This window comes from Protopterus annectens, chromosome 1.part2 (assembly GCF_019279795.1).
Source record: "Protopterus annectens isolate FY-2018-M chromosome 1.part2, PAN1.0, whole genome shotgun sequence".
In the NCBI taxonomy this organism is placed as follows: domain Eukaryota; kingdom Metazoa; phylum Chordata; order Ceratodontiformes; family Protopteridae; genus Protopterus; species Protopterus annectens.
This window is the reverse complement of record NC_056727.1, coordinates 1,216,601,497-1,216,616,258: the sequence shown is the minus strand read 5'-3', so window position 1 is coordinate 1,216,616,258 and position 14,762 is coordinate 1,216,601,497. Positions and strand designations below refer to the sequence as shown.

The 14,762-nt window shown below is 46.8% G+C and overlaps 1 protein-coding gene across 1 annotated transcript in view; it reads left to right on the top strand.

The window, feature by feature from the left end:
- HNRNPR (heterogeneous nuclear ribonucleoprotein R) overlaps nucleotides 1–14,762 on the top strand; it is a 1,454,575-nt gene that overhangs the window by 326,620 nt on the left and 1,113,193 nt on the right. The window lies entirely within an intron of this gene.

Here is a 14,762-nt window from a genome sequence, read left to right as displayed (position 1 = left end):
AGATCCCAAGCTTGGGAAGTACGTATTCGGCACTAGGAAATACTTGCGTTGCACAGCTCCGATTTATAGGAGCATGTCGTTGATAAATTTTGGTTGATTTTTATTCTTGCAGCTCACACAGTTTACATATTGATTCAGAGCAAAGTCAGTATTTTTTTCAGTGCTTTAGATTTAAGTCTGCATATTGTTCCTGTAACTGTCAGATTAGTAAAAAAAACACCAGTGTCTCCTTAACTCTACCGTTATGGGGAGGTGCGCAACATTGCACACTGCCACAAACATGGAAGGGATTGGTCCTAGCTTAGTTTGCCATGAGGAAGATTGCTGTTATAAGCTCCTTGTAGAGGTCTGTGGTACAACTGTGTGTAGCCAATGTTGCAGTCAGAAAACCACTACAAAGACAATCTCAGAGTGTAGACATGAGACTAGGTCAGAATGACAGTTAAAGAAATGGTGCTGCCAGTTGAATTGCTTTGAGGATTTATGTAAAGTAGCTAGCAAAAAAACTGACATATGGGGCTCTCTATTCCAAAGAGAGCAGAACACCAGTTAGGCAGAGTTTAACAACCTCAAGACAAAATGTTAAGTTGTCAATCTCGCCTTCATTCTTGCTGGATGGGTTCGGAGCCGATCCTCGGCTCCGACTCGGCACTTGCTTTAGCTCGAGAACTCCTTTTACCAGCTCGAGGCAACCCTATATCCCATGATGCAAGGCGGAACTACCTTAGATCTCGTTTGCCGCTTAGCGAAAGAGGTCTCCTTTGCCAGCTGAGGTGAGTTTTTTCTTAGTAAAATAAGAAAAGTGTAGTTAGGAGTTTTTCCCTTTTTGAGCGTCAGTTTAGTCTGTAATCTAGTTACAGCCCACCCTTTTTCCCTCTTTTTCAGCCCTTTTGTAAACTTTTATAAGTTTTAAGTTACAGTTGTTTAGTCAGGCCTAGTTCCCCCTTGGTTATCCCTTCCTGTGTGTTTGTGTAGGGATTAAGTTGTGTGTTTGTGGGGACTGTTTGTGGTATCCTTGTTAGGATGTCTAGAGAAGGCAAGGTCTCAGGCTTCAAGAAGTGTGACCAGTGCTGTCAGAAAATGTCCCTGACAGACGGTCACACTTGTGTGTATTGCCTTGGGGCCTTTGCACCTGCAGGACTCCTGTGCGTTGTGTCATGCTTTTAGCCAGAGAGTCCTGCAGGAAAGGAGGAACAAACTTATCCTCCGAGGTTTACTTAAACCTGAAGGTTCTCCTCCTAAGTCAGGAAAACCTCATAAGCCACCGAAGGCTCAGGCTACAGTGTCCAAGCCTCCTCCGGTGGCTTCGGCTCCGTCGGAGCCGACATCGGCTCCGGCTGGAGTCGATACTGTTTCTTCCAAAGTAGTGGGTTCGGTGCCGGCCGGCTCCGATACCCTGACTACGGTGGCTTTGTCGGCTCCGGCTGGAGCCGACACCTTATCAGCATCGGGCGAGATATCCTCGGCTCCATCTGGAGTTCAAGGGACTTCGGCTCCGATGGTTTCGATCCATAAGAGATCCCGGTCCCTTCTATTATGAGTATTCACTGCTCCGGGTCTCCTCTTTTATCGGAGCGGAGCCATCGGAGCCGGTCTTCGAGATCTTCCAGGCTGTCCGACCACGACTTGGAGAGGGTGGTAAGCAGGCTGTTGAAGTCTCAGGCACTGGCCCAAATGCTCCATAGCCCGTCTCAGCAGACTGCGGCTATAACCCCTATCATTGAGCTTCCTCCTTCGACTCCACACCAGAGTTCGGAGCCGGAGCTTCTTGTGACAGCGACTGCTTCGATGCCGGAGCCGATACATCCTTCGGCTCCGATCTCTTCCTTGAGACCTTCCTTGGAAGGATCCGGTCGTCGGGTTTCCACTGTCGGCTCCGAGGGGGCTAGTGGCATCGGACCCTTGTCCGACCCCGCTCTCCCTCTCGGGCTTCGCTCTGTAAGCTCGGCACCGACATCGGCCTCTGAGCCTTCTCTCTCTTTGGAGCCGACCATTCCTGTCTCTTCGGAGCGGGTGTGTTCTGGTCTCCCGGGGAGAGGAGCCTTTGAGGTGATGAGGAGTGTCCTGGCCTCTGAGCCAGGTCAGCGGTCCGTCCCTCTAGCTCCTCCCTCATCAGTGCCTGCAGATGCCTCTTCCCAGCCTCTTGCTCTCAGGCCCAGGGATCCATCGCCCCAGGTTTCCCCACTGGGAATTTCCTCCTCTTCCGAGGTTTCTCCTGATCCTGCAGGGGAACCCCCTCGGAAGAGGACGTGTAAGAGGAAACACACAGACTCCCCCGAGTCTACTACATCGGATACCGACTTAGATGAGTCGGAGGGTTCCCCCCGGTCCCCCTCTGAGGATGTCTCCTTTTCAGACATCCTTGAGCTCCTCAAACAGAGGGGGAATTGGCCCTCCATTGACCCCTCCGAGGATGAGTCTGTATACCTGGAGGCTTTTGGATCCCGACCCTCCACCTCCTGGGTGTCTCCGCCTTTCGACCCACTCATGCAGGTAGTGGCTCGGAAGGCGTGGGCGGCTCCAGATTCTGTGGAACCTGTCCCCAGGAGACCATCCAAGTTCATCACGGCCCCTTCGGATAAGCAGTTCCTTTCCAAAGGTGTCTCTGTGGATGCTATGGTGGTGGCGGCGGCCACTAAGAAGGAACTGGCGGATCCTTCAGTACCTGTCCATCCTCCTAATAAGGATTCTAGGACCATGGACAGGTATGGAAAGCGGATGTTTTCTTCAGCGACCTTTGCTATGCGTTCGCTGAATTACCTTTGTCACTTCACCAGGCTTCAAGAGATATTCTCAAGGAACTGGGAGAAGTAGTCCAGGATCCTTCTGCTGCTGGGGCTCAGGAAAAGATTGCCTCACAGCTGGCTATCCTGAATTCCATATCTAACTCCTCCATGCGGCTCATATCTTATGCGGCCGATGGAGCGCAGCCGCAGGCACAGGTGTTGCTCTTAGACGCCAAGCCTGGATGCGGCTGTGTAATTTTGCGGACCCCTTTAAGGCGTCCTTCACCAACACCCCCTTTGATGGTTCGGCTTTGTTCGGACCTCAGGTGAAGGATACTTTGACCAAATGTGAGCAGGACGGTAAAACTCTTTCTGCCGTTGGAGTCCAGTTTTCCACTCCTTCTAGACCTTATCCCAAGGGTCAGAAGGGGGGGAAGATGTGGTTCCGAAAAGCCCAAGGAGCTACACCGGACACACGTGGTCAGTTTACCCCTAGAGGCAGAGGGGGTAACAATAATAGACGCCCTAGAGGCAGGGGGGTCCTCAGAACCAGGGCAACAGGGAATCTCTTCCTGAGAAGCCCTTTCAGCATCCCTGAGGTGTTGCCCGACTGTCCACCCTTGGAGGCAGTCGGGGGAAGAATTTCACTGTACCCAGTAGCCTGGCAATCCCTATCCCAAGAGAAGTGGGTACAGTCGATCATATCCGAGGGTTACAAAATCCCCTTCGAAAGGTTTCCAGACCTTTACAACCCCTCCCAGACACCACACCCGGTCAAAGGATTTCGCAAGACAGGAGGTTTCAAAACTCCTGGAAAAAAGAGCCATCCAGACAGTGCCGGCAGACCCAAGTAGGATCCGGCTTCTACTCAAGATTCTTTTTGGTCCCCAAAAGGACGGGAGATTGGAGACCGATACTAGACCTAAGCAGACTAAACAAGTCTGTCAAAAAGGCAAGATTCGGATGGTCACGCTGCAATCCATTCTGCCCTTTCTGGGCAAGGACAACTGGATGTGCTCTATAGACCTTCAGGATGCGTACTATCACATAAAGATTCACCGACGCTCAAGAAGGTTTCTCCGCTTTCGGCTGGGAGCCAGTCATTACCAATTCAGAGCACTGCCCTTTGGCCTCACTTCAGCCCCCAGAGTGTTCACCAAATGCATGGCAGTAGTCACAGCTCACCTGAGACGTCGAGGATTCCAGGTGTTTCCTTATTTGGACGACTGGCTCCTCTCCGCCACCACCAAGCATCAGCTTCTTCGGTCCAGAGACTACACCTTACAGCTTTGCAGGAAACTGGGAATTTCGGTAAATTTCGAAAAATCCTCTCTGCTGCCTTGCCAATCTATCACCTTTATAGGCGCAGAGTTAAATACCATCAAAATGTTAGCCAGGCTAACAGATCAAAGGATTCTGGACATCCAAAAATTTGTTCAGCTTTTGTTACTAAGCAACAAGATCAAAGCCAGGTTTGTCTTGAAAGTTCTAAGCCTAATGGCTGCGGCCATTGTTCTTCTTCCACTGGCTCGCTTCCACATGCGTCTCCTGCAGTGGATGTTATTCACGCAGTGGTCGTACCACAATCTTCCCATGAGACACGAAATCTTGGTAACAGTCGTGCAGGGCTCATCTACGATGGTGGATATCTTCCCCTCTTCTTCATCAGGGCCGACCCTTTATTCCCCCTCCTCCAGTTGCCATCGTCACCACGGATGCCTCTCTGATCGGGTGGGGGGGGCATTATCAGGGCAGGATGGTCCACGGGACGTGGCAACCCATAGAATACCATCTGCACATAAATGTCCTGGAGATGAGAGCAGTGCTTTTAACGTTGCAAGCCCTCGACGACTTTCTTCCCACGGGGACTATTGCAGTACAAACGGACAACATGTCCGTGGTCTGGTACATCAACAAACAGGGCGGAACCAGGTCCTATCCGTTATGTCGAGAAGCTCTCAGACTTTGGCAATGGGCGATCTCTTCTCAGCGGTTTCTGATAGCAACGCACATCCCCGGCAGGTCCAACCTATTGGCGGACAGGCTAAGCAGATCTATTCTGATGCCTCACGAATGGTCTCTCAATCAATCTGTAGTGGATCAGATTTTTCTGAAGTGGGGCACTCCTTGTTGCGATCTTTTCGCTACCCCTCAAAACAGCAAGTGCCCAGATTACTTCACACTATTTCCCCTTCCAGGCCATCCCTTGAGAGACTCTCTAACCCAGGATTGGCCTCGGGGACTTCTTTATGCTTTTCCTCCCTTTCCATTGATTCCACAAGTCATTCAGAAAGCCACCGTTTTGAGAGCCAAATTGATCCTCATTGCTCCATATTGGCCTCGACAAATTTGGTTTCCGTCTCTACATCATCATCTTCTGGTGCAGCCCTGGCATCTGGACCCAGTTCCGGATCTTTTGATCCACCAGTCGGGTCAGCAGCACCGGGCCATTCATTCTCTCAACCTCACTGCTTGGTTGCTCCACTTCCTTCCCTAGCCAGACTACCAATGATCTCTGACTCAGAGACATTCTAGTGTCTTCTTTTGAAGTCGTCTACTAGAACTATTTATGCTAGCAAGTGGCGACGTTTTTCAATTTGGGCAAACGCCAGAAAGATTGATCCTTTTACTGCTCATGTACATTCTGTTTTGGATTTCCTGGCGGAGGTTTTTCATTCAGGATCCTCGTCATCTACAGTCAAAGTACAACTGGCTGCTATTTCCAAGTATCATGTTGGCTTGCATGACAATAACATCATGTCTCATAGGTTATGCAAGGCCTTTTTGAGAGGAGTTTTTCTCCTAAAACCACCTGTGAAACATCCTCCTCCGCAATGGGATTTAAACTTAATGTTGGCATCCCTAATTCTACCTCCTTTCGAACCGTCTGCTTCATGATGTTCTTCATTCCACATTGCTGCAGTCCTAACTATTGGGTAGTCCGCTGTCCAGTCGGCCCGAATACCAAAGTATATGGCTGACGTCGGTCAGGGCGCATTAGACTGACGTCAGTACGTCAGGGTACTAATGCGCATGACCGACGTCATATCCTCAGTCTTTTTTGCCGCATGGTCCGATGCAGAAGCAATTTTGCGAGTGCAGGTTGGCGTTCTGAAAGTTTCTGAAGTCAGAGTTTCAGACCGAATCAAAGTTGGCTAAGTACCCCGTTGGGGATTATTTTGTTTTTTTCTTGCCTCAGTATTTAACCGGATGTCAGAAAAAGTGAATAACTGTATTTCTTGTGGGAAACAGATGCCTCATAGGGATTATCATACTTTGTGTATACCTTGTTTAGGGCCTGAGCACGACGTTGTTGGATGCCGCTCTTGTGCTAGATTTAACAAACGCACTATTAAGAGAAGGTTAGACTGTGCCAGGTTAGTGTTTGGGAAGCGTTGTAATTATAAAATGCCGTCGGATGCTCCGACGCCGGCATCGGCCAAAAAGCGCAAGGACAAAGCATTAAAGCCTAGAGGGGAAGAACCGACAGTCCCAGACGTCGGTTCTTTGGAAGGCTCAGTGGAGCCGGAGGTTCTGCCAGGTGTTTCTTTGGAGTCTCAGGGAGAGACTTTACTGTTACAGGATGTATCCTCTCAGGAAGTAGGCCAGGCTGAGGGGGCTTCTCAGGTGGCTGTTCTTCCCTCTCTTCCTAAGGTGGTTAGAGCCTCCCCTTCTGTTTCCAAGACTTCTTTGAGAGGCAGGCCAAGTTTAGCTTCAGTGGGGGTTTCTCCTAGTGCTTCAGGGTCTTTGCCTAAGAAACATATGCTTAAAATGGCGGAGGATTTGATTACTATGATAAGAGGTTCTATGCCCCCTCCTGATAAGAGGCCTAGGGTGGAACCTGAGTTTGAGAGTTTTGAGCAATGTTCGAGGCTTCTGAGTCTTGCTGAAGACTTGCAGGAGTATCCTCCTTATTCTGATTCTGATGTGGATGATTATACTCCTTCGCTTCCTCCTGAGGATTTTTCATTTTCAGAGACTCTGCATTCCATGAGGGAGCATTTTAAATGGGAAGGTCAAGATTTCTCTGATTCCAGGAAGAGGCTTAGGGAATTCTTGTTTTTACCCCAGCATAGGCCTTTAGCTATACCTCCTGTTCTGAATGTGGTGGAAGATGTTTTTGCAGAGGCTTCCCTGAATCCTGATTCTTTGCCTCCTGCCCCAGTTAAACCGGATAGGTATTATAGGGTGCCTGAAGCTCATAAGTATCTTTTTAAGAGTCCTAGGGCAGACCCGGAAACTGTCTCTCAGGGGCCTAAAGGTGTGAAGGCCTCAGTTGTTAAAAATCCTGTACCTCCTGATAAAGTGGCAAGGGCTTTGGATAGATGGGGAAAGAAAGTGTATACTTCTTCCACTTTAGCCATGAGGGCGTTGAATTGTCAGTTTCACATGTTAAAATATCAGAATTATCTCCTTTCACAACTGAAATCTAAGGTGGATGCTCTGGCGGAAGGTATTGAGTGTACAGAGTTGCAGGATTTGGTTCATGTGTCTGAACAGGTGGGTAAACATTCCTTGCAGTGTGGTTTTGATGCTGTGCAGGCCTCCTCGAGGGTGGCTGCCACTGGTTCTGTTCTTCGTAGGCACGCCTGGTTGAGAGATCAGAATTTAGCTGAGCATGTTAAAACGAGGATTTTGGATGCTCCTTTACAGTCTGATGTATTGTTTGGTTCACCTGTGGAAGCAGTCTTGAAGAAAATGGAGGACAAGGCTAAGTCTATGCAAACTGTTAAGGATTTTTTGCAGGTGCAGCCTCCGAAGTTTAGTAGAAATTGGCCTTCTAAGGGATGGACTTATCCTGCTTATGATTCCCAGTCTAGGGGTAGGTCTAGACGTGGTAGGGGCAGAGCTCAGGGTTCCTTTAGGCCTAGGACAGGGAGTTCCCCTGCTCAGACTTCTAGTGAGGGCAGGGGTCAGTCCTTTCGTAAGCAGACCCAATGACCTGCCTTTCCAGCTGCCAGTTCATTCTCGCCTGGCAGCACCTTTGGGAGGAAGGCTGTCTCTTTTCAAAGAAAATTGGGATTTAATTACCCAAGACAGATGGGTTCTGGATATCATTCACCACGGTTACAGGTTTTATTTCCATACCTTGCCTCCTTTCAAAGGCATGCCAGACATTCCTCCTCTACAAAGAACAGAGGCTCACAAGCAAATTTCTCTGTTGCTCCAAATAGGGGCCATTCAGCCAGTTCCTGTACCAGAAAGAGGCCTAGGATTTTATTCTCGCCTGTTCCTAGTACCGAAGAAGGGGAACACGTGGAATCCAATTTTGGATTTATCTATCCTCAACACTTATCTGGACATTCCCAAGTTCAAAATGTTGACGTTACAACAGCTTTTACCTCTGCTGGGCAAAGATCACTGGATGGTAACTTTAGATCTCAAGGAAGCTTACCTTCATGTGCCTATAAGACTAACTTGCAGGAAGTATCTGCGTTTTCGAGCTGGAAATTCTCATTATCAGTTCTCTGCATTGCCCTTTGGCTTATCTACTGCGCCCAGAGTATTCACAAAGGTTCTGGCTCCAGTGATAGCTTACTTCAGGCTAAAAGGAATTCAAATCTATCCTTACTTGGACGATTGCCTGATTCTGGCTCAAGAAAAGGAAGATCTTCTACAGCATTTGGAATATGTCATAGCAGTGCTAAGATGCCTAGGGTATTCTGTGAACGAAATAAAGTCCAGTCTAGTACCCTCTCAAGACATGTGCTTTCTGGGTGTGAGACTGAATACAGCAGCCCAGATGGCCTTTTAACCCCGGACAAACAAAAGAATCTTTCCAGTTACTTCCATCACCTATCTCTTCAGTCCGGGCTGACTGCAAGGACAGTCCTTCAAGCCTTAGGGTTCATGGCATCTTGTATTCTGGTGCTTCCCAATGCCAAACTGCATATGAGGAAGCTGCAATGGTATCTCAAAAATGTATGGACACAGCACTGCCAGGATTTGGACACTGTCATTCAAATAATACCTTGCATTCAAAAGGAATTTTTGTGGTGGGCTCAGGAATGTCACCTAAACAAGGGACTCTCTGTGACCCGGCCAGAGGCGAGTCAGATTCTAACGACAGATGCCTCAGACATTGCTTGGGGAGCTCATCTAAATGGAAAGTGGATACAAGACAAGTGGCCTGCCAGACTACAGCATCTACATATCAACATGAAAGAGATGTTAGCAGTCCAGTTTGCATTAATGGCTTTCAAGGAATTACTTCTTCCAGGGCAGGTGTTGATTCTAACAGACAACACAACTGTCATGTGGTACATCAACAAACAAGGGAGAACACATTCTTCCCATTGTGCAGGCAAGCAATGATTTTATGGGAGACTGCGCTCAGCTTGCAACTAACTCTTCAGGCAAGGTTTCTGCCGGGAGCACAGAACTCCTTAGCAGATGTGTTAAGCAGACAAATCATGGATCCCCACGAGTGGAAACTGGATCTTCATGTATTTCAAAAATTGACAGTGTCATGGGGAACTCCAGACATAGATCTGTTCGCTTCTCCACTAAACCACCAGCTGCCAAAGTTTTGCACAAAGAGGTTTCATCACACAGCTTGGAAAGTGGATGCTCTTTCTTTCAGTTGGAAAAATCTTCATGTGTATGCGTTTCCACCTCTGCCTCTTCTTCCAAAGGTGCTTCTAAAGGTCAGACAAGACAAGCCAAGGATGATTTTAATAGCTCCAGATTGGCCTCGGCAGCACTGGTACCCATTACTGAGGAGTCTGGTAAGGAAGCCTCCATGGCCTTTACCTTTGATTCCACACCTGTTGTCTCAGAGGGACGGTCATCTGCTCAATGTCAAGCTTCACTCTCTTCATCTAACAGCCTGGCATATTCTGTTTTGAAAGACAGCAGGTCTCAACTTCCTCAACAAGTTTTAAATGTGATTATGGAAGCCAGAAGACCTAGTACAAGGAAAGTGTACGCAGAAAAATGGAAGAGATTTTTATTTTGGAGTGCAGCAAACAATTTGGAGATTTCTGAGCCTAATTTGAGTGTGGCTCTTCAATATCTTACTGAGTTATTGGACAAAGGTTTGTCTTTCTCTTCCATTAAGATTCATGCTGCAGCAATTTCAGCTCACTATGATTGTGACCCACCATTGTTTTCATCCTTTGTTCAAGCAATTTCTTAGAGGGCAAAGAATATAAGACCCCGTGAGCTCCTACTCCTGCTTGGGATCTCAATTTTGTGTTGGAGAAACTTACTCTACAACCTTTTGAGCCTCATGGCTACTGCTGAATTGAAATACTTGTCATGGAAGACTGCTTTTTTGTTGGCCATTACTTCTGCAAGAAGGGTTTCTGAGTTGCAGGCCCTTATGGCAGTGGAGCCTTTTTTGATTTTTCATGAGGATAGGGTATCTTTACGTACTAATCCTTCCTTTATGCCTAAGGTGGTTTCTAGTGTGGCTTTAAACCAAACTATTCATTTGCCTACTTTTTATGCAGAACCCCAAAATAAAGGGGAAAAGATTTTGTACACTTTAGATGTACACAGGCAATTGCGTTATTATTTGAGCAGGACTAAGGATTTTAGGCAGTCTCAGCAGTTGTTTGTTTCTTTTGCTTTGAGTTCACAGGGCAAGCCTGTGTCAAAACAAACTATTTCTAGGTGGATTGGGTGTTGCATTGCATTTTGTTATTCCCATCATGGCAAGGAGATTCCAGCTGGGATTAGGCCTCATTCCACTAGGGCTACTGCCACTTCCACAGCATTTCTAAGGGGGGTGGCAACTAAGGATATTTTGGAGGCAGCTACTTGGAGTTCCGTGCATACTTTCTCTAAGCATTATCACCTTCCTCTCTACTCTAAGTCTAGGGCTGGTTTTGCCACAGCTATTTTGCAAGGCATGTTGTCAGTTCCTGCTTCCTTATGATTTGCCAGCCTCCCTTACCTCTGCTTTGGGATTCTACCCAATAGTTAGGACTGCAGCAATGTGGAATGAAGAACATAGTACAGTTTTGTACCTACCATAAATGTAGATGTTCGAGGATCCACATTGCTGCAGTCCAATTTACCCTCCCTCCTTCCCCTCTGTGTTTAGGGGTGGTTGTGTGGGTGAGGTTGTCTTCTGCTAATTTTGTATATATTGTACATATTTTTGGTGCAGGTATGTTTGGAGTTTTTGGGTTTTGGCCTTATCTTTTCAGGGTCTTCTGACATCTGGGGCAAGAAAAGACTGAGGATATGACGTCGGTCATGCGCATTAGTACCCTGACGTACTGACGTCAGTCTAATGCGCCCTGACCGACGTCAGCCATATACTTTGGTATTCGGGCCGACTGGACAGCGGACTACCCAATAGTTAGGACTGCAGCAATGTGGATCCTCGAACATCTACATTTATGGTAGGTACAAAACTGTACTTTCTTTGAAGCTATTGACGTGGAAAACTATATTTTTACTGGCTGTTACTTCTGCAAGAAGAGTTTCTGAGATTCAGGCCCTTTGTATTCGTTCACCTTATTTGTTTTTTCATAAGGATAGGGTTTCGTTAAGGACTAACCCTTCCTTTCTTCCCAAGGTTGTATCTCAAACCAATATTAACCAATCTATAGATCTACCAGTTTTCTTTCCTAACTATTCTGACAGAGCTGAACAAAAGCTGCACTTTTTGGATGTCCATCGTCAGCTCAGGTACTACTTGCATAGGACTAAACAAATTAGAAAATCAGACCAATTGTTTGTCTCCTATGCAGAAAACAGGTTAGGTCTTCCAGTTTCTAAAGTGACCTTATCTAGGTGGTTGACTTCCACCATTTCCTATGTGTACTCTCTCAGGGGCAAACAACTATCTTCTAAGCCAAAAGCACATTCGACCAGGAGTCTATCCACTTCTGTAGCCTTTCAGGATAGACTTCCCATCAACACTATTTGTGCAGCAGCTACTTGGGCCACACCTCATACCTTTGTGTCTCATTACAAGTTGGATTTGGCCTCCAGAGATAGGGCCAGTTTTGGTTCCACAGTTCTCAAGAGTCTGTTCCATTGAGCCACCCGGGATACAGGTGCTATGGACGCGGTCCCATCCAGCAAGAATGAAGGCGAGATTGACAACTTAACATTTAGAAGTTATGTACCTACCATAACGTTCCATGTTAGTTGTCTTCTCGCCTTCTTTCTTAAGGCCCCTCCCTCCTTCCCCTGGCCTGGACAGATCTTGAGAGTTCCTATTAGATTGCTTCCTCTGGAGCATTGTTATGAGGACTTCTTTTAGGAACCATGGTTCCTAATTATGTTAGGATAGTCTTTAGCAGGGTCAGTTAGCTGCCAAACGAGATCTGAGGTAGTTCCGCCTTGCATCATGGGATATAGGGTTGCCTCGAGCTGGTAAAAGGAGTTCTCGAGCTAAAGCAAGTGCCGAAGTGAGCCGAGGATCGGCTCCGAACCCATCCAGCAAGAAAGAAGGCGAGAGAAGACAACTAACATGGAACGTTATGGTAGGTACATAACTTCTAATTTTGCTGCCTTGACTTAGCGATGACCTGTTTCCACCCATGTTGTCACTTTGTAGTCCTTTGTAAATGTTGGCTCTAGGGTTTCCATTTAGTTTTGGGAATAGTATGTGCACATGATGTTCTTGGAAAAGTCTTGAAGTTTGACTTGAGTTACCTCCCCCATGTGCCACATCAAGTTACAGTTCTAGAAGGGTTCCTATGCACTCTGCTACCACTTCTAGTTACAGATATCAGGAATGAATATAGTAAAGCTGACCTCCAGTGTGGTTAGTTCGGCAGGAGATTAAGTATACTTCTGATGCAGCCCATTACTTAGAATTCTGCAGCAACAGTATTGATCGTGAAAAGGTTATGCCTGACTTTGGAATCTTTCCTTCCTTTGGGTGTAAAGGCTCGATCATTGACTACCCTTGTCTTAAACCATTTTATTTGATCCATTAAAAGGGTGTTATGTGAAATGGAGAATAGACGATAGTTTGATTTGAAACCGTTTTAATACCTTATTATCATGTTATTTTTGGAGTTTTGATATATTGAGGTCTAATTGTTGAGGTAATTAAGGTATGCCAAGCAGCGGGTGGCAGATGTTCGTGTTTCACTTTTGCAGCCATCACATTTGGGTTATCCCTGCCAGGGTAGCTCTCGGCCGGCCTGAATACCAGAGACTTAGTATTTCTGCGTCGGTTGCTGTCGCTTGAGGACTGACGTCTGTTCATCAGTAGTATAAGGTAAGGCAGCCAACGCCATTACATCAGTCTTTCTTGCCATGGAGCCTGCAGCAGATGTTCTTCGTGTTTCACTGTTAGTCATCACTCTTGGGTTATCTGCCTGCAGGTGTCCCTTAGTCGGCCCGAATACCAGAGACTTGGTATTTCTGCATCGGTTGCTGTTGCTCCAGGAATGACATCAGGGATATAAAAACAGGCAGCCGACGCCATTACAGCAGTCTTTTCTTGCCGAGGAGCCCAAAGCTGAAATAGTTTGCAAGTGCAGGTTGGCTGCTACTTAAGTTTTCGTTTACGAATTGAGTAATCCTGAAGTCTTCTAAAGCCAAGTACCATTTTTCTTGCTCTAACAGATGTCAGAAAAAATTCAGTTGTCTTCCCTGTGGAAAGCAAATACCACACAGATTTTCATTCTTACTTAGTCAGCTGTGTAGGCCCAGACCACGACATACCTCACTATCTGTTTTGTGCTTTAAATGCCCGAACCATTCACCATCGGTTTCTCGTTGCTGAATTCTTTTGCTTTTGATCTCTGTATTCCGAAATGGCTTCAGTAAGCCATCCAACTACCAATATTCCGAAAAAACGTAAGGATAAAGACAGCAAGCACAGGTCCAAAGCTGCCGACGCTTCCCTTAAGCTAGTAGCCAGTTTGCCAGTACTCAGTGAGGTGCTTTCACAGCCCCTGATGACAGCTTCAGTGGATTCGCAGGCCTCTACAGAGACCCATTCGTAATCGGATATGCCGCGAGACTACTCTTTGACAATGGAACCTGTGGATGTCTCTACCCTGGATGGGTCAGAAGCCACTGAGTAGGCACTGGCTTCTGAGGCAGTTCTTTGCATTTCCAATATTTAGAATCAAACCAAATTCATTTTTATCTAAAACTGCTGAGTTTGTAAGGCCAAGAGTATGCACTACGCATAGAAAGCAGATGACCAAAGCGCATGTACCTTCTCCCTTGCCACGACGACAAATGCTTAAAATGGCAGAAGACCTTATGCTGATTAGAGGAAGTATGCCTTCCCCTGCTAAGAGAAAGAGACTAGTCCCCTGCAATTTCAACAGACCAGGAGTCCGATGACTCTGAGTTATCTGATTATGAAGACATGCCCTTATCTGCTTATGAGGATTCGGATGCAGAGGAATTCATTCCATCTGCCTCCCCTCCAGAGGATTTTTCTTTTGGTGAAGCCTTGCATACTTTAAGAGCTTTTCCACTGGGAATACTAAGACTATCCTCAGTCCAAAATGAGACTCTCGGGAATTTCTAGGTTTGTGACAGCACTGGCCTTTGGCAATACCCCTAGTCCTGGAAGTTTTTTTTTTTTTTTTTTATGGAATCCAGTCTTACTCCTGATACTTTGCCCTCTGACCCTAGGAATCCAGACTGGTACTACAGAGTACCTGACGCTCACAAATTTCTTTTCAAGAATCCTACTGCTGACCCAGAGATCATTGCCTATGGGCCTAAGGATATGAAGGCAACCACAGCCAAGAATCCCACCCCTTCGGACAGGGATTCCAGAGCTTTGGACAGATGGGGTAAGAAGGTATATACCTCTGCAACTCTTGCCATTATGGCATTGAATTGTCAGTTTCTCATGCTGAAGTACCAGCAACGTGTTATGGAAGTTAAGCAAAAAAATAGCTACCTTTACAGACTGTGCAGAAAGTAAAGAATTGCAGGAGCTTATGCACTCTGCAACCAAGTCAGCAAGCATACTTTGCAGTGTGGCTTTAATGCCCTAGAAGCATCTTGCAGGGCAGCAGTCACTGGTTCTGTACTGGGAAGACATGCTTGGCTCAACGAGCAGATCATGCCGGACGATGTCAAATCAAAGTT